Raw genomic sequence first — 23,749 nt, 5'->3', positions numbered from 1 at the left:
ACTTCCTCTCCATTCCCTATGCCCACTGGGCCCTTTTGTCAATTCTAATGAAGGGCTTTTGCCCGAAACGTCGATTTTCCTGCTCCTCGGATGCTGCTTGGCTTGCTGTGCTTTTCCAGCACCTCTCTGATCTAAACCCTTTGTCAATTGAGACTATCCAACTCAGCCTTGCAAATGTTCAAAATTGCCCTCTGGGGAGGGAGAATTCCAAGCACTAATGACCTCAGAGAAAACAAAGGCTCATTTCCACTTTAAATCAGAGACCCCTTATCTTCTAAATCATAGAATCCCTGCAGTGTGGAAACAGGCTCATCAGCCCAACAAGTCCACACTGACCCTCAGAAGAATGACCCACCTAGACCATTCCCCTATTACTCTGCATTTGCCCCAGACTAATTCACCTAACCTCAAAATCCCTGAATACCATGGGCAATTTAGCATGGTCAATTCACCTAAACTGCACATCATTGAATTGTGGGAGGAAACCGAAGTACCCGCAGACACGGGGAGAATGTGCAAACTCCATACAGACAGTCACCAGAGGCTGGAATCGAACCCGGGTTACTGTTGCTGAGGCGACAGTGCTAACCACTGAGCCACTGTGCTGTCCTAAATTAAATCCTTTAGTTTTAGTCTTTCAGCATCCACATTGTTAAGTTTCCTCAAGATCTACATGTTCTAATAAAGATTACTTCTTGTTCTTCTAAACTCAAGTTTGCCAAGTAAGTAAAGTTACTAAACAAAGGCACAGCAAACAGGAGAAAGTAAGGACTGCAGATGCTGGAGATGAGAGTCAAAAAGTGTGGCACTGGAAAAGCACAGCAGGTCAGGCAGCATTTGAGGAGCAAGAGAATCGATGTTTCAGGCATAAGCACTTCTTTGGGGTGGTGGTTGTGGTGGTGGTAGTGGTGGGAGATGAATAGCTGGGCAGGTAATAGGTACATGCAGGTGGGGGTTGATGGTGATAGGTCAGAGGGGAGGGTGGAGCAGTTAGACGAGAAGGAGGGTGGACAGGTAGCACAGTTCAAGAGGGCTGCGCCGAGTTGGAGTGTTGAGGTGGGGGGAGGGGAGATGAGGAAACTGGTGAAATTGACGTTGATGCTGTGGTTGAATGAGAATTCCTACAGTGTGGAAACTGGCCCTTCAGCCCAACAAATCCACACCGACCCTCCTAAAGGTAGCCCACTCAGACCTATTCCCCTATTACTCTACATTTCACTCTGACTAATGCACCTAACCTACACATCCCTGAACACTATGAGCAATTTAGCATTTAACCTGCACATCTTTGGACTGTGGGAGCAAACCGGAGTACCTGGAGAAAACCCAGGCAGACACAGGAAGAATGTGCAAACTCCACACAGGCAGTCGTGCGAAACTAGAATCAGACCTGGGTCCCTGGCGCTGTGAGGCAACAGTGCTAACCACTGAGCCACCGTTCGCCATTGATTGGAAGAGGAGGCGTTCTTCCTCCAGGCATCAGATCACTTAGATTTGGCGGTGGAGGCAACCCATGACTTGCATGCCCTTGGATTTGGCAAGCAGCACAACCTTTACTTAATTAAAAGGATCCCAGCAAAAAGCCACCATTTAGTTGTTGAAACTTATCCATCCTACATTTAAAAATGGCAGTTAAAGTTGGCCTAAAAATGACAATTATCCTATGAATGACATTACAGCAAGATTTCTGCTATAGTCCATTCATAGTTCAAGAGATATATTACAGAAACTTATATAATTCTATTTTGAATTTTACTGCTTAAATTCCTAACAACCCAAAATGAAGATCCTCCTAATGATTTGTGCAATCCAGGCCTAAAAAGTATAGCTATAAAAATTCAAAAGTAAAAGGGGATTCTGCCAGTTGGAATCTTCATGTTCAAAAATCAAGTTACTTTCTTTGAGCATTGAGCACATTTCTTAAAGCAGAAAATTCAACTAGTTAATTTTATTTTCACATTGTAAAATAACTCTGACAATCAGATAGCTTTGTATGTGTTGTCATTTTTATTTTACAGTAAACGTCATAGCCAAAAATATGCTTGAGAAATTGAATCTAATTGAACTATTTGCTTGAATCAATTAACTTTAACATTGATTATGGATAAAATTATACTAATTTTTCATATCTTTATCATTGCAATGTCTGCATAGTGCAGGAAACTGCAAACACTACTTTCAATTTTACCTAAAAAGATTGTTACTTAAATATCTGGTAGGTGTTACAATCTCGTTACCATGTCAGGGATGGTGGAAAGTGGTAATGTCACTGAACCACTCACTAACCTAAAGACACAGACTAATGGTCTGGGGGTGGGGATTCAAATCACACCATAGCAGCTGATTGAATTCAATTTACTGTTTTAAAATCTGAAATTCAAAGTTAACTTCCTTATTGATAAAACTTTCAATTTTGCTGAAGAAAGAATCTAGTTGGTTCACTAATGTCCTTTAAGTAAGAAAATCTGCCATCCTTGACCACCATGCAGCTCCAAGCCCACAGCAATTTGGTTAACTCTTAAATGCACACAGAAATGGCCTAGCAGGCAATTCAGTTTAAATGGCAATTAGGGATGGGCAACAAATACTTGCTTTGCCAATGACGCCAACAGTGCATGATTTTGTCTAAATTGTCACTTTGTTTTATAGTGTAATACTTGTCAAACACACAAATGATACTAGTTCAAAAATGTTTGTATTAAATGTACATTTTAAAGTACACTATATTCTCCTGAATTATGCACCAGGACTTCTTCAATAAAATGGCAAAGTTAATAATTTCAGTGGTGGCAAGTAGCTTTGGAGCACATTTCATAACTGAAAACAAATAGGTCTTTTTCTCTTATTTATTTGTAACATTTCAATTTAGCAGCCAAAGCCTACCTGAGTCGTGGAATTGCTGTTTGGCAAAGTTAACTGGCAAGGTAAAACAAGCTGAAATAGTTAGATGACGCCTTAACAAAAACAGTGAGAAATTATTCCAAATATCCATAAATGTCATTAACAAATCATTCATCTCCAATCCAAAAGAAGTGGGAGCATACAGTCATAGAGATGTACAGCACAGAAACAGACCCTTCAGTCCAACTCGTCCTTGCCAACCAGATATTCTAACCCAATCTAGTCCCACCTGCCAGCACCTGGCATATTTCAGTAAAGGAAGGACAATCCACATGCCATGTGTTAGCATCTTTGCAAAAACTATAGTCAGCTTGGTGTAACCTCTGTTAGGAATATCTGCGAAGTGGTCATCTTAAAAGCAGGATTTATAATGGCGGAGGGGCCAAATTAAAAATGCTCAACATAAATAGCTTTCAGACAAACAAAACTGACAAATTTAATGTATCTTTTAAAAAATATTTAGCACACGGCTTCCACCACAATCACTGTTTCCAATCCATCACTTGATATTTCTCAGCACTGGTTGGTAAATTGATACCACACTTTTAGATTACGATGACTACTTCACAGTATTTCCATTTCTGTATCTGTTTCCTGATTTTTTGCTTTATGCTCAAATACTTTATCATAAAGTTGCCTTTTATTTGTTAGGTAGATCTGCCCTTCCTAATGTCTCAGAAACGGTGTCTCAGAATGAGGGATCTTTTATTCTCCATTGGCTTCTCTCTTCCCCGTTCTCTTCCACAGCCCCAGGAGCAGGCGGCAGTGTCAGGAACTTGGTAGGAATGCACTTCTGCTCCATGTCAAATGGATTTCGCAGGTTGCCAAATTAATTATATTTCATATTAACATCATAGGGGGAATAATTGAAAAAGCAGACTTCCAAACGTCAATATTAATTGTATTTGCATATAAAGAATACAAAAATAAGGTTCTAATCACTTATAATATCGTTTGAGGTCACATAAACAAGGGGTTGATCCAGCAGAATTTGTTCACAAAACCTAGGACACTACAGCATTCTACTGTCAAAGTTGACCAAGTTACTGAAATTATAAGCTTAGCAAGTTATCATCAAAACATTTTTATGACTACAGTGGAGTCATTTGTGACTATTATAAATGGTAGAGTAGAGTAGTCATAATAAAAATGCTCAGCAGAAATAGCTTTCAAACAACTGGGAAGGTAGTGAAATTTAAAGAAAATATAATATTCAGTGCACAGTTCACTCAATGGTCAATTTTCTATATGTTAGTTGATATTGTATAAAAAATCAAAATCTACTGATTACATAATACAGTAGTTCCTCTGCTCAAAGAAAGTAGAATTATGATCGAAAGTGTAGGCAATACAGTTATCATATTACAGAATGTTAAACATTTTATCAAAGAACAATTCTGAACAAAAATAAAATATGTTTGTCAAGGATTTGAGGCTAAAATACATATTTTAATCTCAAAGACACAATTATTTTAATTCAGCTAAATGATCTACACACATAAATACAGTCAATTCCAAAACAAAGCAATTTAAAAAAAAAGGGTCTGGAAGTAATTGTGACAAGAATTCTGACCAATCAGAAAATTCTTAAATCACAGGAATTGACATGACAATACATATTCTTCCACATTTGTTCAGCTTCTACCTATTATATAGATTATGCTAATATAGGCTTCATCCAGAGACTCATTGAAGATGTTACATAATTCTGAAAATGAACCTTCCAGCTCAGCGAGTAAACCTACATCCAGAGCCTCAATCTGAGTTACAAATCTTCTCAAAACCTGCTAAGATTATGCTAAATCACAAAATTATATGAAATGCTTCACAGGTTTTAACATCTAGACAAAATCATATATTAGAGCAGGCTTCTAAAGCATGAAATCACCTTCCACAACCGATTTAATAGGCCACTATTTTGTAGTGGCTTTTATCAAGAATTTAGCCCGAAAATATTTTGAGTAAGTTTCATTGTAGAAATACATAATGTGTACAATGAATGCCTCCCTTTGCCATTTTAAAATAAAGCATTAACCAATTTATTGTTAAGTAGTGGAAATACAAATCTGATATCTGCATTCAATCATATGATAGTACTGTGTATGTCAATTTCCAGGCTTTTGTTACCAAATGCAACAAACCCTCTAGATTGTAAATAAAACCAAGGAAATTCATCAAACACAAATGTTTTTTAAACAAGAATGAAATAACTCTTAGTCAAAGTTTTAGCATTTACTTTCTGAACGGAACTGTTCTATCTTCTGGATTGTAGCTGCCATATCTTCTTGTCAAACTAAATATTACTTATCATCCAAAGCACAGATCTCTAACGACGCAAGCTGAAAGAAATTCAGCTAAACAGGGCTAAGACATTAAAAATCAAATTACAATAGGGAAGGGTCTGGGTGGGTTACTCTTCGGAGAGTCAGTGAGGACTTGTTGGGCTGAAGAACCTGTTTACACACTGTGAGCATTCTGTGATTCTATAAGTAAGTATTGGTTCTAGTGTATCCATAATGAAAACACAGCTCAAAGCTGCCACTTATTGTCACATTCATCCACTACCTTCATCATTCACTCTGTCCACCACCAACACAGTGGCAGCAGTTCTACCATCTAAAACATCATTAAAGGCAGCTTCCAAAGCTGTGACCTCCGCCATTTGGAAGGACGAGGACAGCAAATGCATGGGAGCACCACTACCTGGAAGTTTCCCTCAAAGCTAAAAACCATTCTGTAAAGGAGGAATACGTTTTTTTAAAAATCAAAATAATCTCAATTTCACGTAGGTCTTGATCATTACTCAAAAAAAATTCTAAAAATCAACCTGTTCAGGAATTGACATGACAATACATATTCTTCCACTTTTGTTCAGCTTCTACCTATTTTATAGATTATGCTAATATAGGCTTCATCCAGAATCTCATTGAAGATGTTACATAATTCTGAAAATGAACCTTCAGCGAGCAAACCTACATTATTACACACCTTTGGAACAGGTGGGACTTGAACCCAGGCCTCCTGGTCCAGGGACACTACCACCCTGCCACAAGAGGACCCTGATGGTGCAATTTTATTTGCCCTAGGCCCTATCATCAGCTGCTTCATCAATAACAAGATGTTCAGCAATGTTCACGACTCCACAGATACCAAAGCAGTTTGTGTCCAAATGCAACAAGATATGCACAGTATCCAGGTTTAGGGTGATATGTGGCATTTGCATCAGACAAAAGCCAGACAATGACCATTTCCAATAAGAAAATAATCCAACCATCACCCCTTTATATTACATTAACCCACTACCAACATTCCAGGGATTACCATGGATCAGAAACGGAACTAGACTCACTATATAAATACTGTGGCAACAAGTAAAGATCAAAAGCTGGGAATCATTCAACAAGTATATCATCTCCCAACTCCCCAACACTTGTCCACCATCTACAAGACAAAGGCCAGGTGTGTGATGTAATTCTCCACAAATGCCTGGATGAGTGCAGCTCCATCACTGCAGAACCTTCAAACCATCCACAAACATTCATTACTTTCACCATTAATATACAGGCTATAGAACTCCAAAGTTTCCCAGACAGAACCTTCCAATCCTACAACCACTCATTTCAAAGAAAAAATCAAGGCAACACCAACACCTGCCAGTTCCCTTTCAAGGTACTCATCTTCCTGCTTTGGAATACAGCCATCTTTCTTTCTTTCAGTGTCACTGAGAAAAAATCCTGGAACATCCTTATGGTATTATGAATGTACCAACAAAATGGATTGCAGCAATTCAAGAAGATAGTTCACCATCACCATCTCAAGGGTATTTAGAAATAGGCATTAAATGATGGGCCAGTCAGTAAAACCCACGTCTAAATGAACTGAAACATCCCTCATGACTTAGGCTAAAAATCAGGTTTTAAAATCTGCCGATAATTAAAATACAACAAATGTTAACTCTCAATGAGACAGAGTGCAGATAAGAACTAGACAATATTAATGAATAAATCATGCAGATGTAGAAAGTGTTTTCTGGATACTAAAACACCACAAACCCCAGGAACCACATCCAGGACAAACATATAAATAGAAAGCAGGAGACAACAGCTTCGCTTCACTTGAAGGTCGCCGCTAATGATGTCACCTAGCCAGGTAATGAAACGTCTGGATATCAAACCGACAGCTCAGTGAGCGAACCTAAACCATATACTAAAACAGTATTGTTAATTGAAATATATGGCTTTCCCACTTAAAAGAGGCAAAAAAAACTGCAGATGCTGGAATCCAAAGTAGACAGGCAGGAGGCTGGAAGAACACAGCAAGCCATGCAACATCAGGGAGGTGCAGAAGTCAATGTTTTGAGTGCAACCCTTCTTCAGGACTGGGGATGGAGACCTGAAGAAGGTTTACACCCAAACCGTCGACTTCTGCACTACCTGATGCTGCCTGGCTTGCTGTGTTCTTCCAGCCTCCTGCCTTACCTACTTAAAAAGCATAATAAAACAAAGACTTTGGGCTGCAATGTGCCAGTTCTGGTTGTGTGAAATATAGAACTGTCAAATATTGTCCTGTTTATATCAGAGATAAGTGTGTTAACTGACAAGGAATTGAAACATAATATGACAAACAAGGCTACCTCTAACAGAGTTACTGTGGCCTGAACAGATAAATATTCTTAATTTACAAGATTAGCCTGAAGGATTACCAGTTGGAACTTGGCATCAAACTTGCATATCAACTGAAAAATAAATTTAAGATTTTTATTCTCTGTTTACAAATACAGCCGTAACCACCAACCCCCCCAAAACATAGAAAAATCCAGTTGACAGTAATACAAAGGTAATTCTCAAGTAACATTCCATGCTCCATTAATATTTTCAGCTTGCTGTATGTTCACATGATCATTCATAAGCTGTAGGAGACAACTACGTTTATTCTATAGGCTTGTTCCTTTAGAGAAAAAGATATGGTTCAGGACAAGAATCAAGAAAAAGAGACTCAACATACCAAAACATGTAAAACTAGACCAGAAATATCAACTAGGAGAAAGTGAGGACTGCAGATGCTGGAGATCAGAGCTGAAACTGTGTTGCTGGAAAAGCGCAGCAGGTCAGGCAGCATCCAAGAAGCAGGAGAATCGACATTTCGGGCATGAGCCTGAAGAAGGGCTCATGCCCGAAACATCGATTCTCCTGCTTCTTGGATGCTGTCTGACCTGCTGCACTTTTCCAGCAACACATTTTCAGCTCAGAAATATCAACTGCAAACCAATTGAGTTCAATTTTCAAGAAATCATAGTGAAGCTATATTCTGCTCAGGTCAAGCTAGGCCTATGAAATTGTAATCAATTTTAGTCGTTGCGATACAATCTATAACCCCAAGGTGAATGAACATGACAGAAATGAAAGAACAAGTAATTTCGTTTTGAGAGATAGGGATTATTACCAGCTAATTGAGGGTTCTTCAACCTGAAGATATGTCTCCTAAAAGAATTGCAATCAGTAAGATTGCAAAATAATATATTTTGGACATTGTAAAGAAACAGGATAAGTTCAGATCTGAATGAGAAGAATGAATCAAGAACAGAAATTAAAACAGATAAATCATCTCACTGATGTTCTTACCACTGATTTAGTAACCTTCCAAATATCTGCTTGCATCTACTTGTATTCTGAGACTTATAGCCCCTGTCACAATATTGCTTCTGTTACAAGGTTACTATGTCCTTGAGCTTTTTATCAGAGAAGGGGTAATTGACCAGGCTCCCTCGTATCTGAAGTTTGAATGGTTCATTGGGGCTTTCTGTTTACCTGAACAGATAATACCTTCAACTTAAGATTTCCTTGTCTTAAAAAACCCGGCATAATCAAAAAGGCTGGCCAGCTCTCTAGCTGTGTAGTTCAATTCAGTTCAGGTATGGTGTTGAATAAGAGTCTTAGGGGAAGTTAGAAGCCTTTTCTGTCTCCTTCTGCCCTTCTGATTTCGAACTGCAAGTTGCTTGTGCCATGTTTTACTGTTTGTTATAAATGATGTGTGTATTGTGACTGTTGCAAGTATTTTTGGAACAGCACCATTAAGTCAGGTTTGGATAATTATAAGTTGTCCATTGTTCTGTTTTCTGTTCTTTGTGTTTTACTGCATAATTTTGGAAATAAATTTTGTTTGTTTAAAACTTGGCAGTTGAACCAGCTAATTTACTCTGGGAATATCAACTATACACCTTGCTATTTGTTTCGCTAAATTACGGTCTGGGCTACCTGCTTAAAACGTGATTTGAGGGGTCTAGCTAAGTTCATAACACCCCAAATTTTGATGTCACACAGAAGAAACATCCTCTTTACAATAACCGAAATAAAACCTACACATAATTTTAAAAGCCTCTACGGGATCATATGTTTTCTAAAAAACAAGCCAAAGTACATAATCATAAATACAAGAAAACATCTGAACTCTCTTATTTTTGGACAGAAAAAAATCCCAGCCTGTTCCATGTTTTCTGGTTAAATGTATCCACTCAGCACTAGTAATATTCTTTTCTACATTTTTTCCAGCGCCTGTAACATTTGCATGGGAAGGCGATGACCTATTGGTATTAATGCTAGACTATTAATCCAGAGACCGAGGTGGTACGGTGGCTCAGTGGTTAACACTACTGACTCACAGCACCAGGGACCCGGGATCAATTCCTGCCTTGGGTGACTGTCTGTGTGGAGTTTGCACACCTGTGAATGCATGCATTTCCTCCAGGTGCTCCAGTTTCCTCCCATAGTCACAAAGATGTGCAGGTCAAGTGAATTGGTCATGTTAAATTGCTCACAGTGTTAGGTGCATTAGTCTGGGGTAAATATAGGTTAGGGGAATGGGTCTGGGAGGGTTACTCTTCAGAGGGTTGGTGTGGACTCTTTGGGCCGAATGGCCTGTTTCAACACTGTAGGGAATCTCAATCATAATGTTCTTGGGGCCCAGGTTCAAATGCCACCATGGCAAATGGTGGAATTTGAATTCAATTTTTTTTAAAATTCTGGAATTCAGAATCTACTGATGATCATGAAGTCATTGCCAATTGTTGTAAAAACCCAACTGATTCACTAATGTCATTCAAGGGGAGAGATCTACCATCCTCACCTGATTTGACCTACATATGACTCCCGACCCACAGCAATGGGGTTGACTCTCAATTGCCCTCTGAAATGGCCAAGCATGCCATTAACTTGTATAAATCGCTAGAAAGTCTCGAAGAGATGAAACTGGATGGATCACCTGGTATCGACCTCGGCACCAGAAAAGACAAAAGCAGAAACAGATCTGTCAATCCTGTGAAGTCCTCCTCACTAACATCTGGGGGCTCGTGCTGAGAGAGCTGTCTCACATTAATCAAGCAACAGCCTGACAGTCATACTCTTTAAATCATACCTTACAGACAAAGTCCCAATCAGCACCATCACCATTCCTGAATATGTCTTGTCCCACCGGCAGGACAGACCCACAGAGGTGTCAGTACAATGGTATACAGTCGGGAGGGAGTTCCATGGGATTCCTCAGCATTGACTGGATCCCATGAAGTCTTATGACTTCATGTTAAACACAGGCAAGGGAACATCCTGCTGGTTACCATGCACTGTCCTCCCTCAGCTGACCAGTCCATGTTGAGCAACACGTAGAGGAAGCACAGAACGCAAAAGCAAGGGCGCAAAATATACTCTGAGTAGGGGATTTCAATGTCCACTACCAAGAGTGGCTCAGCAGTAGTAACACTGATTGAGCTAGTCGGCTCCTAAAGGATGTAACTGCAAATCTGGGTCTGCGGCAGGGGTAAGGGAACCAACCAGCTGCAGATGCATCTGTCCAAGACAGTACCAATAAGTGTGACCATCGCATAGTCCTTGTGGAGACAAAGTCCCACCTTCATGTTGAGAATAACCTTCACTGTGTTGTGTGGTACTATTGCAATGCTAAATAGGACAGACGTCAAAACAAATCCAGCAACTCAAGACTGGGTATTCATGAGATGCTGTGGGCCATCAACAACAACAGAATTGTACTCCAGTTTACCATCTACAAAGCACAATCCAGGAGTGTGATGGAATATTCCTCACTTGCCTGGCAGCCCCAACAACACTCAAGAAGCTTGACACCATCCAGGACAAAGCAACCCACTTGATTGTATGTGATGGAGAGAGTTTGTTACAGTGCCATTCAGTAACAGTAGTGTGTTTTATCTATTAGGTGCACTGCAGAAATTCACCAAAGATCCTCAAGACAATACCTTCCCACAAGCACTTCAATCTAAAAGGCCAAGAGCAGCAGATATATGGGAACACCACCACCTTCAGGTTCCCCTCCAAGCCACCTACCATCCTAATTTGAAAACATATCAGCTTACCTTCACTTGTTTGAATTCCGTCCCTAATGGCAGGTGGATTGTAGCAGTTCAATAAGACAGCTCATCACCACCTTCTCAAGGACAACCAGAGACCGGCAATAAATGCCGGCCAGCCAGCGATGCCCACATCCATAAGAATAAATAAGGAAAAATAATAATATGGAGACAAGAGCAGTGCTCCAAGTGTGATTTGACCAAGGACTAGTACAAATTTAACATATCCTGAAACTATAATAGAAGGGTTAAGAGGTAGCAGATTTAAAACAGATGAAGATACATTACTTCTCTTTAAAGGGTAGTGAATAGGAGGACAGGCTAAGCAGAGACATGCACGGGAATTCCGAGAATGCAGTGGATGTCTGGTCATTGAGTAAATTTAAAAGGAGGAAATAGGCGGATTTTTAATTAATAATGGGTTGAAGGGTTATGGAGAACAAGCAGGAAAATAGAGTTGAGGCTGAGATGAGATCAGCCATGATCATATGAAGTAGAAAAGCAGGCTCAAGTAGCTACCTAGTTCTTAGGTAACTCAATTATATTCCTCTAGAATTTCCATTTCTCAAGTCCAAATTGTTTATGCAAATTTTAAATAATCATTCACCTCCAGGTTCTGATAAATTAGTATCAGAACTGACACAAAGGACATCAAACTAAAACATTAAATCTTGATTTATTTCCACAAAATGTTACCAATCTGAAAATTTCCAGAAATTTCTGTTTCCATCTTTACACAAATTAATGTAGAACACCACTTCCCATCTTCTTAACCAAAGAAGCAACCCTGAAAATGAACAAAACCAGAAATTGATGGAGAAATCCAGCAGGTCTGGCAGCATTAGGAGAGAAAAAAAAGTTCATGGTTCTGGTCCAGTGACCCTTCTTCAGAACAGATGGATTGGATTTCAGTAAGCAGTTAAGCTTAGCTCCTACGGTCTATTCTGCTGTTTTTTTTCCTCCTGACTCTACATCCACTGATCTTAGACACAGGAATAATATCACAACTGTTTACATGTTTGAAGAATTTTGAATAAATCAAATAAAGAAATGCCAAGATTAGTCCTTAGTTATTAAGTGTTTATCCAATCTTAATTCTGACATTGAGTCAAATAAAGCTTTACCTCTGGTTATACGTTTGCTCGCTGAGCTCACAGGTTTGTTTTCAGATGTTTTGTCACCATGCTTGATAACATCATCAGTGAGTCTCCGGTGAAGCACTGGTGTTCTGTCCCACTTTCTATTTATGTACCTTCATCTCCTAAGGTGGGTGATATCATTTCCAGTTCTTTTTCTCAGCGGGGTAAATGGGGTCCAAATCAATGTGTTTGTTGATGCAGTTCCAGTTTGAATGTCAGGCATCTAGGAATTCCCGTGCATGTCTCTGCTTAGCCTGTCCTAGGATGGATGTGTTGTCCCAGTCAAAGCAATGTCCTTCTTCATCTGTACGTAAGGACAGTGATAGTGGGTCATGCCTTTTGGTGGCTAGTTGGTATAGTACTAGACTATTCTGACCCCTTGGCATCTTGGTAGCCCACAAAACCTACCAAAACACTCAAACAGCTACTGATGAATCTAAAGGACTCTATACCAACAAGATACAAATGAATATCATTTACAAAATACCTTGCAAGGTCTGTATCAAACATTACACTGGACAGACAGGCAGAAAACTAGCCACTAGAATACACAAACACCAACTAGCCACCAAAAGATATGACGCACTGATCCTAGTATCCTTATATACAGACGAAGGAGGACACCACTTTGACTGAGACAACACATCCATCCTAGGACAGGCTAAACAGCAACATGAACGAAAATTCCTAGAAGCTTGGCATTCAAACTGGAACTCCACCAATAAACATATCGATTTGGACCCCATTTACCAACCTCTGAGAAAAAGAACTGGAAACAATATCACCCACCTTAAGACCAAGGCACATAAATAGAAAGCGGGACAGAACACCAGCACTTCACCGGAGGCTCACTGATGATGTTACCTAGCATGGTGACAAAGCATCTGAAAACTAACCTGCCAGCTCAGCAAGCAAACTTACAACCTGAGCCTCAACCTGAGTTAGAAATTTTCTCAAAGATTGCTTTACCTCTGTTTAATATATGTAACTGAAAATTGAAGTCTTAAATTCAGTAAGTTACCTCGTTTTGAATAGTTATTTGTATGTGGTACTGGTGGTTGTCATATGCTGTCCCTTGGCTAATTTTAATTATTCCACACTGTAGATCAGGCATACAGTAGATCATGTCACTGAATAATGTTCAGCACTTTTGTATAATACATCTTAAGTTTAATTCAGACCAGGCAGCAAATGCTAATCTTTAAAAGCAAAATCTGCGAACAGTTATAATATGAACATAGTAATGTTTTACTAAGACGGTAAAACAGCTCTTCAATATATTATTCAGCTTTAAACTTTCCACATGGTTATATTTGCTGAAAGAAACTACACTATAAAACATTTTGCATCCATGATACAAAATCTATTACTAGATTTGAAATAAACAAAACAGCTTTGATGAAAACTAAATACAGCAAACCAGTAAAACCATTGTTGCAAGTCATGAAAGCTAAGATACATTTATATTACAATACATATACAAAGATCTCATTCTTCACAGTGAATACTAAAGATGATATATCCCTCATATGCAAATTCAAAAGATTACAAGATTCGGATTTATATTTAAATTGCATTTTCACAAAGAAGTAAAAACACAGTTTATAACAATTTTCAGTGCAGCACATATTACCACTGTTGTGCTTGGAACTATTGAATTGCTTCGCCTTGGGCTGGGACATTTGATGGGGAAAACAAGGAAATCAAGCAAAGAGACGCAATAAACCCTGAAAGACGCTCTAATTTTCCATCTATTCATAATTTATGTCCATTTTAAATGCGGGGTTAGGTGTGTGTTGGGGTGTGGTAGGGCGGGGGACGTTGTTACTAGACGTGTAAACTGTCACATTTCAATTTCCTGAATATACTGTACCCACTGTAGCCTAAGATGAAGAAGGAAACCTCTGATTCTTTCTATCCATCCGCTTATTTTCCCACTAGTAAAGTTCAAAAACTTACTGACATTCAAAAAGCCCTTTTTCGGTTTTTTTTGTTCAAATTCTTATAAAATTGGCACTAACCCCCAAATCGATAAATACTTGGAACTGTTAGATATTTCTTCAGATTATACCATGTTTAATTTTGCCAAAATACTGGCGGCACGGTGGCACAGTGGTTAGCACTCAGACAATTCTCCCCGTGTCTGCGTGGGTTTCGTCCCATAGTCCAAGAATGTGCAGGTTCGGTGAGTTGACTTTGCTGAATTGCCCGTAGTGTTAGGTGAAGGGGTAAATGTAGGGGAATGGGTCTGGGTGGGTTGCTCTTCGGCGGGTCGGTGTGGACTCGTTGGACCGAAGGGCCTGTTTCCACACTGTAAGTAATCTAAATCTAAATTCTCCCTAGTTGTGGGCATCCTATCAATTTATCATTGGCATCTGATTTCTTTCACTTTAAAACACAGATGAATTTCCAACTTGTCTCCACAATCCAATCTGCTGGACGTCTTAGCTCCAGTTCACTCATGAATTTCCAATGTTAAACTGGGCCACGAAGGAGAAATCCGATTAAAGAATACAAGACGTTTCAAATGCCATTGAGCTGGATAATAACTTAATGGACAGCTACAAACCCAACAGTACAAGGCGAAGTTTTAACTAGCATTTAGGGTACTTCGTATTTGTCACTTTTTAGCAGACAGGGACACTTCAAACCTGAAGTTTAATTTCCCTCAGTCCCCCCACTATTAGCTCCCCAATGAATAACTCAAATTCAGAAGGCAACGCAAGTGAAAAGACTTGCAAAAGCAAGCACAACTCTGATGAAAATGCAAAAGGCGAGGGAGAGAGGCAAAGGACACGAAGGCAGGCGCAAGTTAGAAACAAAGCGTGAAAAGTGGCGAACAGACCAAGAGAGCCAAACGGGAAGCAAGGAGGTCTTTATTGTTCATATACTGACCACGACCACAAATCTTGTCTCCTGGAGGTGTCTGGAAACTGCAGTGTTTCGATCAGGCCCAGCCAATGGGTTTTGTTAAAGACAGATCACATTCGGCAGCGAACCTCACTTTGTGTTAATGAATACTGAAGGCGTTGGGTTTCCAGGTTGGTCACTTATTGGAAATTTAATCCTTTCTAAATTCAGTTTCCTGGAGAGACCAGCCTGTCCCTCTCTCCCCTCCCCAAACATTAATCCTCCCAGTGCCGCCACTCACTCCCGGTCGATTTTCCACTAGTTTTTACAGTTAGACATTGCCTTCCGCGAGCTGGCTCAGACTCAACGGCAGTTACATAAATTAGGCAAATGAGCTGATGCCATTGGCTCAAATTTGAATCAGCGTTCGGGTAAGGAAGCGAACTCGGCGCCGTTGCTATGGTGACGGAGAAGCTGCGCCCGCCCCCCAAGTTCTAGGAACACCTATACTATAAAGATCCTGGCAGCCTATCGGCCAATTCTACCTGACCTGACTCAGTGAACGAACGACTTAAATCACACACAGTCCCTTGTTCTTTTCATTCATGCGATTTGTACAACATTGCCTGGACGAGGACAACTACAAAATAAAAACGCGTTTGCTTGCTTCTTTCAAGGGCAGTGCCGTTCAGTGATTCGCACTGGGACCCATGGTTGGATTTAATCTTTGGGTGACTGTTGAGTTTCCACATTCTGCTTCTGTCTGCGTCGTTTACTACCTAGTGCTCCGGTTTCCTGCAATAGTTCAGAGATGCAGGGTTACAGGGACACGGTTAGTTCTGGGTGGGAGGGTCTTTGGAGGGTAGCTGTAGGGATAATGTAGGGATTCTATGATTCTCGCATGCATTGCCCATCCCTAATTGTCCAGAGGGCAATTAAGAACCAACCTCAATCTGCAGTCGTAGAGATGTACTGCACGGAAACAGACCTTTTGGTCTAACTCGTCCATGTCGACCAGATATCCCAACCCAATCTAGTCCCACCTGCCAGCACCTGGCCCATATCCCACGAAGTCCTTCCTATTCATATACCCAGCCAAATGCCTTTTAAATGTTGCAATTGTACTAGCCTCCACCACTTCCTCTAGCAGCTCATTCCATACACGTACTAACCTCGGCATGAAAAAGTTGCCCCTTAGGTCTCTTTTACATCGTTCCCCTCTCACCCGAAACCTATGCCTTCTAGTTCTGGACTTGCCCCACCCCAGGGAAAAAACTTTGTCTATTTATCCTATCCATGCCCCTTATGATTTTATAAGCCTCTAAAAGGTCACCCCTCAGCCTCTGACGCTCCAGGGAAAACAGCCCCAGCCTATTCAACCTCTTCCTATAGCTCAAATCCTCTCCATATAGCTCAAATCCTCCAAACCTGGTAACACCCTTGTAAATCATTTCTGAATCCTTTCAAGTTTCACAACATCCTTCCGATAGGAAAGAGACCAGAATTGCACGCAATATTTCAACAGTGGCCTAACCAATGTCCTGTACAGCCACAACATGACCTCCCAACTCCTGTACTCAGTACACTGACCAATAAAAGGAAGCAAACCAAATGCCTTCTTCATTATCCTATCTACCTGCGATTCCACTTTCAAGGAGCTATGAACCTGCACTCCAAGGTCTCTTTGTTCCGCAACACACAATAAGACCTTACTTTCACAATCAGGACTCCCGCCCACCTTCCGAGGTCCCCTTCGCCCACCTCCAACAGACTGCATCCACCTGGATACCCCGCGCTAGCCTATTACCTGCCCTCGACCTCTTCATTTCCAACTGCCGCCGGGACATTAACCGCCTCAACCTGTCTACCTCCCTCCCCCACTCCAACCTCTCACCCTCACAACGCACAGCCCTCCAATCCCTCTGCTCCAATCCCAACCTCACCATCAAGCCAGCGGATAAAGGGGGCGCAGTGGTAGTCTGGCGCACTGACCTCTACACCGCTGAAGCCAAACGTCAACTCGAGGACACCTCTTCCTACTGCCCCCTTGACCATGACCCCACCCCCCATCACCAAACTATCATCTCCCAGACCATACAGAACCTCATCACCTCAGGAGATCTCCCACCCACAGTTTCCAACCTCCTAGTCCGGGAACCCCGCACTGCCCGGTTCTACCTCCTTCCCAAGATCCATAAGCCTGACCACCCTGGCTGACCCATTGTCTCAGCATGCTCCTGTCCCACTGAACTCATCTCTACCTACCTTGACACTGTCCTATCCCCCCTAGTCCAGGAACTCCCCACATACGTTCGAGACACCACCCACGCCCTCCACCTCCTCCAAGACTTCCGTTTCCCCGGCCCCCAACGCCTTATCTTCACCATAGATATCCAATCCCTCTACACCTCCATTCGCCATGACCAGGGCCTCCAAGCCCTCAGTGTTTTCCTCTCCAGACATCCCCAACAGTACCCTTCCACTGACACTCTCATTCGTTTGACTGAACTGGTCCTCACCCTTAACAATATCTCCTTTGAATCCTCCCACTTCCTCCAGACCAAAGGGGTAGCAATGGGCACACGTATGGGCCCCAGCTATGCCTGTCTCTTTGTTGGCTATGTAGAGCAGTTGATCTTCCGTAATTACACTGGCACCACTCCCCACCTCTTCCTCTGCTACATTGATGACTGCATTGGCGCCACCTCGTGCTCCCGCGCGGAGGTTGAGCAATTCATCAACTTCACCAACACATTCCACCCTGACCTTAAATTTACCTGGACCATCTCTGACACCTCCCTCCCCTTCCTGGACCTCTCCATCTCCATTAATGACGACCGACTTGACACTGACATTTTTTTACAAACCCACCGACTCCCACAGCTACCTGGATTACACCTCTTCCCACCCTACCTCTTGCAAAAATGCAATGCCGTATTCCCAATTCCTCCGCCTCCGCCGGATCTGCTCCCAGGAGGACCAGTTCCACCACAGAACACACCAGATGGCCTCCTTCTTTAGAGACTGCAATTTCCCTTCCCACGTGGTTAAAGATGCCCTCCAACACATCTCGTCCACATCCCGTACCTCCGCCCTCAGACCCCACCCCTCCAACCTTAACAAGGACAGAACACCCCTGGTGCTCACCTTCCACCCTACCAACCTTCGCATAAACCAAATCATCCGCCAACATTTCCGCCACCTCCAAACAGACCCCACTACCAGGGATATATTTCCCTCCCCACCCCTTTCCACCTTCCGCAAAGACCGTTCCCTCCGCGACCACCTGGTCAGGTCCATGCCCCCAAACAACCCACCCTCCAATCCTGGCACTTTCCCCTGCCACCGCAGGATCTGTAAAACCTGCACCCACACCTCCTCCCTCACCTCTATCCAAGGCCCTAAAGGAGGCTTCCACATCCATCAAAGTTTTACTTGCACATCCACTAATATCATTTATTGTATCCGTTGCTCCCGATGCGGTCTCCTCTACATTGGGGAGACTGGGCGCCTCCTAGCAGAGCGCTTTAAGGAACATCTCCGGGACACCCGCAGCAATCAACCACACCGCCCCGTGGCCCAACATTTCAACTCCCCCTCCCACTCTACCGAGGACATGGAGGTCCTGGGCCTCCTTCACCGCCGCTCCCTCTCCACCAGACGCCTGGAGGAAGCAATGCCTCATCTTCCGCCTCAGAACACTTCAACCCCAGGGCATCAATGTGGACTTCAACAGTTTCCTCATTTCCCCTTCCCCCACCTCACCCTACTTCTAAACTTCCAGCTCAGTAACTGTCCCCTTGAATTGTCCGGACTTGTCCTACCTGCCTATTTTCTTTTCCACCTATCCACTCCACCCTCTCCTCCTTGACCTATCACCTTCATCCCCTCCCCCACTCACCCATTGTACTCTATGCTACTTTCTCCCCACCCCTACCCTCCTCTAGCTTATCTCTCCATGCTTCAGGCTCACTGCCTTTATTCCTGATGAAGGGCTTTTGCCCAAAACATCGATTTCGAAGCTACTTGGATGCTGCTTGAACTGCTGTGCTCTTCCAGCACCACTAATCCAGAATCTGATTTCCAGCATCTGCAGTCATTGTTTTTACCTCATTAAGTGTATAAGTCCTGCTAAGATTTGCTTTCCCAAAATGCAGCACCTCACATTTGTCTAAATTAAACTCCATCTGCCACTTCTTAGCCCATTGGCCCATCGGACCAAGATCATGTTGTAATCTGAGGTAACCTTCTTCGCTGTCCACTACACCTCCAATTTTGGTGTCATCTGCAAATTTAACAATCATACCTGTTATGCTCACATCCAAATAATTTATATAAATGATGAAAAGTAGTGGACCCAGCACCAATCCTTGTGGCACTCCACTGGTCACAGGCCTCCAATCTGAAAAACAACTCTCCACCACCACCCTCTGTCTTCTAACTTTGAGCAGTTCTGTCTCCAAATGGCGAGTTCTCCCTGTATTCCATCAGCTCTAACCTTGCTAATCAGTCTCCCATGGGGAATCTTGTTGAAGGTTCATATAGAAGTCCAGATAGATCACATCTACCACTCTGCCCTCATCAATTTTCTTTGTTAATTCTTCAAAAACTCAATCAAATTTGTGAGACATGATTTCCCACGCACATGTTGACTATTCCTAATCAGCCCTTGCCTTTCCAAATACATGTACATCCTGTCCCTCAGGATTCCCTCCAACAACTTGCCCACCACCGAGGTCAGGGTCACTGGTCTGTGGTTCCCTGATTTGTCCTTACCACCTTTCTTAAACAGTGGCACCACGTCAGCCAACTTCCAATCTGCCGGCACCTCACTTGTGACTATTAATGACACAAATATTTCAATAAGAGGGCCCAGCAATCACTTCCCTAGCTTTCCACAGAGTTCTAGGGTATACCTGATCAGGTCCTGAGGATTTATCCACCTTTATGCATTTCAAGTCATCCAGCACTTCCTCCTCGGTAATATGGACATTTTTCAAGATGTCACCATCTATTTCCCTACATTCTATATCTTCCTTGTCCTTTTCCACAATAAATACTGATGCAAAATACTTGTGTAGTATCTGTCCAATCTCCTGCAGCTCCACACATAGGCCACCTTGCTGATCTTTGACGGGCCCTAGTCTCTCCCTAGTTACCCTTTTGTCCTTAATGTATTTGTAAAACCCTTTGGATTCTCCTTAATTCTATTTGCCAAAGCTATCTCATGTCCCCTTGTTGCCCTCCTGATCTCTCTCTTAAGTATACTCCTACTGCCTTTATACTCTTCTGAGGATTCACTCAATCTATTCTGTCTGTACCTGACATATGCTTCCTTCTTTTTCTTAACTAAACCCTCAATTTCTTTAGTCATCCAGCATTCCCAATACCTACCAGCCTTTCCTTTCATCCTAACAGGAATATAGTATCTCTGGACTCTCATTATCTCATTTCTGAAGGTTTCCCATTTTCCAACCATCCCTTTACCTGCGAACATCTGTCCTCAATCAGCTTTTGAAAGTTCTTGCCTAATACCGCCAAAATTGGCCTTTCTGCAATTTAGAACTTCAACTTTTATATCTGTTCGATCCTTTTCCATCATATTTTAAAACTATTAGAATTATGGTCGCTGGCCCTAAAGTGCTCCCCCACAGACACCTCAGTCACCTGCCTTGCCTTATTTCCCAAGAGTTTTGCACCTTCTCTAGTAGGTGCATCCACACACTGAATCAGAAACTTTTCTTGTACACACTTAACAAATTCCTCTCCATCTAAACCCTTAACATTATGGCAGTCCCGGTCTATGTTTGGAAAGTTAAAATTGCCTACCATAACCACTTTATTATTCTCACAGATAACTGAGATCTCCTTACAAGTTTGTTTCTCAATTTCCCTCTGACTATTAGGGGGTCTATATTACAATCCCAATAAGGTGATCATCCCTTTCTTATTTCTCAGTTCCACCCAAATAACTTCCCTGATACATTTCCAGGAATCTCCTCCCTCAGTACAGCTATAATGCTATCCCTTATCGAAAATGACACTCCCCCATCTCTCTTGCCTCCCTTTCTGTCCTTCCTGTAGCATTTGTATCCTGGAACATTAAGCTGCCAGTCCTGTCCAACCCATGAGCCAAGTTTCTGTAATTGCTATGATATCCCACTCCCATGTTCCTTACCATGCCCTGAGTTCATTTGTCTTCCCTGTTATGCCTCTTGCATTGAAATAAATGCAGTTTAATTTATCAGTCCTACCTTGTTCTCTGCTTTGTCTCTGCCTGCTCGACTGTTTGACTCGCCTTTGTTCTCAACTCTAGCAGTCTCAGATTGATCTCTTTCCTCACTATCTCCCTGGTTCCCACCCCTCCACCTTACAAGTTTAAATCCTCCTAAGCAGCTCTAGCAAATCTCCCTGCCGGTATATTAGTCCCTTTCCAAACTAGGTGCAATCCATCCTTCTTGTACAGGTCACTTCTACTCCAAAAGTGATTCCAATGATCCAGAAATGTGAATCCTTCTCCATACACCAGCTCCTCAGCCATGTATTCATCTGCTCTATCTTCCTAATCCTGCCCTCACTAGCTTGTAGCACCGGGAGTAATCGAGATATTACTACTCCCCAGGACTTTCTTTTTAAATTCCCGCTTAACTCTCTGTAACCTCCTTTCAGAATCTCAACCTTTTCTCTTCCTATGTTGTTCGTTCCAATGTGTACAATTACCTCCTACTGGCCCCTCTCCCCCTTGAGGACATTCCGTACCCTCTCTGAGACATTCTTGATCCTGGCACCAGGGAAGCAACACATCATTCTGATTTTTTGCTGCTGGCCACAGAAACATCTGTCTGTACCTTGAACTAGAGAGCCCCCTAACACAATCGATCTCTTGGAACCCGACGTAACCCTCATTGCATTAGAGCCAGTCTCAATAACAGAAGCTTGGCTGTTCATGCTACGTTCCCCTGAGAATCCATCACCCCCAAATTTTCCAAAGTAGCATACTTATTTGAAATGGGGATAGCCAGAGAAGACCCCTGCACTAACTACCTAGCTCTCTTACCTTTCCTGGAGTTAACCCATCTATATGACTGTATCTGTGATTTTTTTCCCCTTCATGTAACTGTCATCCAACATATCCCCTTGCTTTTGTAAATTCCTCATTGCCTCTAACCGTCTCTCCAACTGATCCATTTGATCTGATAGGATTCGCAACCAACAGCATTTATTGCAGATATAATCCTCAGTAAATTGTAAACTGTCCCTAAATGCCCACATCCGACAAGAACAGCATATCACTCTACTAAAGGCCATTTTTGCTTCTTTCAATCTACAGACCCAGAAAATAGCACTGTCTTATTCATCTGTAAAACACTGCTCCAGGTTAAATTAATACTTATGGCTTATATTTTAAGTTTAAACAAGAGACATATCTCAATAAAACATAAATCAAGGAAGAACACACTCTACTCACTACTGCAGACTTATTGTAAAGCCCACTTAAAATATCCACTTATCTGTTTCTGTGCTGTGACCTCTCCCAAACAGATTCCTCCAATATCAGTTGTGAATTTCACTTAATTTTCCCAGACGCACCCCGATGTCCAGCAATACATGAATTCAACAGCAAAGACAGTAACTGCGCAGGTTCACTGCTCTGTCAGTTAGCAATGTGGGTTTCTTTCTCTCTCCTGCACTGATCTCACCATGTGCTTCCTTTATCTGTGCCTCTCCCTTTTAAAAGTGCTGTTGTTTTGACTTTCTTTTCTCAAAAGTTCCAAAACACTGCTACAGCATATAAAACAGTAATTGCTGCTTCTGGAATTCGAAGAAATCAACTCCAACACCTAAAATACCTCAAAATAGGAACAGCTGTTACAGCCAGAAATTTTTCCCATCCTCTACCTGGAATTACCCAGAGAGAGACCACGTGTAAAACAAGTAAGGATATGGATGGCAGATCCTAAACGAATATTAGCAAATTGGATAGTTTTGTAAAACACTATGGCCTATCATTAGGCTATAATTTTATTCTAAGTATTTACTGTGCTTAAATTTCCCCACCTGTCATGAGGTACTTGAATTCAGAACATTCACCTGGTTTCCTAAGGTCTAGTGACATGGGCACTATTCCAAAACCTCCCTTAATCAATTACTCAGCTCATTATCCATTTGTAAGAGAAAGTATTAATTTGCACACTGAATTAAGATGTAAAAACAGGTTTCAATTATAAAGGCATTGAATGTTAACATTCTTTTAAAGCAATTAGAGGAAGGCTTTGGAATGCATTTTTCATTTAATTAACAGTGCTTACAAAAGGCTGTGAAATTTCCCATTTGTTTAGTGTGACGTTTTAGCAATTAGCAGAAAAAGTGGTAGGAGAGCAGACATAGCTGTCTAATAGAGCATACAGTATTCTAGACTTCATAAATAAGTTCATAGAGTACAAGAAACAGGGAGGTTATGACAACCTTATATAAGAAAGTGATT

General features: G+C 41.7%; 1 protein-coding gene across 3 annotated transcripts in view; it reads right to left on the bottom strand.

The window, feature by feature from the left end:
- The window catches only part of LOC140479734 (G-protein-signaling modulator 2-like), a 69,319-nt gene extending 53,697 nt beyond the window's left edge, over nt 1-15,622 (bottom strand). For all 3 annotated transcript variants that reach the window (XM_072573816.1, XM_072573817.1, XM_072573818.1), the window contains exon 1: nt 15,310-15,622. The gene's annotated coding sequence lies outside the window, so the exon portion shown is untranslated. The remainder of the gene's footprint in view (nt 1-15,309) is intronic.
- Between the last annotated feature and the right edge of the window lie 8,127 nt (nt 15,623-23,749).

Source organism: Chiloscyllium punctatum, chromosome 7 (genome assembly GCF_047496795.1).
Source record: "Chiloscyllium punctatum isolate Juve2018m chromosome 7, sChiPun1.3, whole genome shotgun sequence".
NCBI classification, from domain to species: Eukaryota; Metazoa; Chordata; class Chondrichthyes; order Orectolobiformes; family Hemiscylliidae; genus Chiloscyllium; species Chiloscyllium punctatum.
This window is presented reverse-complemented; position numbering and strand designations above follow the sequence as displayed.